Consider the following 307-nt stretch of genomic DNA (forward strand, 5'->3'; position numbering starts at 1 on the left):
TCTGAATAGGTGAGACAGTTGATTGGCTTGATCTGTTTGGGAGGCATCTAGGCAGTGGTACCAGGTCCTGGGCTCGTTGCATGAGATAGCTGTTTGAAACCTGGGGCTTATGCAGGGACACTTGGCTCAGTCTGGGAGGAGGGGACTGGACCTGCCTGGACTGAGTCTACCAGGTTGATCTCAGTCCTCGGGGGAGGCTTTGCCCTGGAGGAGATGGGAATGGGGGGTGGGCTGGGGGTAGAGGGAGGGGGCGGGAGGGGGGAGAACAAGGGAATCCGTGGCTGATATGTAGAACTAAATTATATTA

The sequence above is a fragment of the Peromyscus maniculatus genome, chromosome 16 (assembly GCF_049852395.1).
Source record: "Peromyscus maniculatus bairdii isolate BWxNUB_F1_BW_parent chromosome 16, HU_Pman_BW_mat_3.1, whole genome shotgun sequence".
In the NCBI taxonomy this organism is placed as follows: domain Eukaryota; kingdom Metazoa; phylum Chordata; class Mammalia; order Rodentia; family Cricetidae; genus Peromyscus; species Peromyscus maniculatus.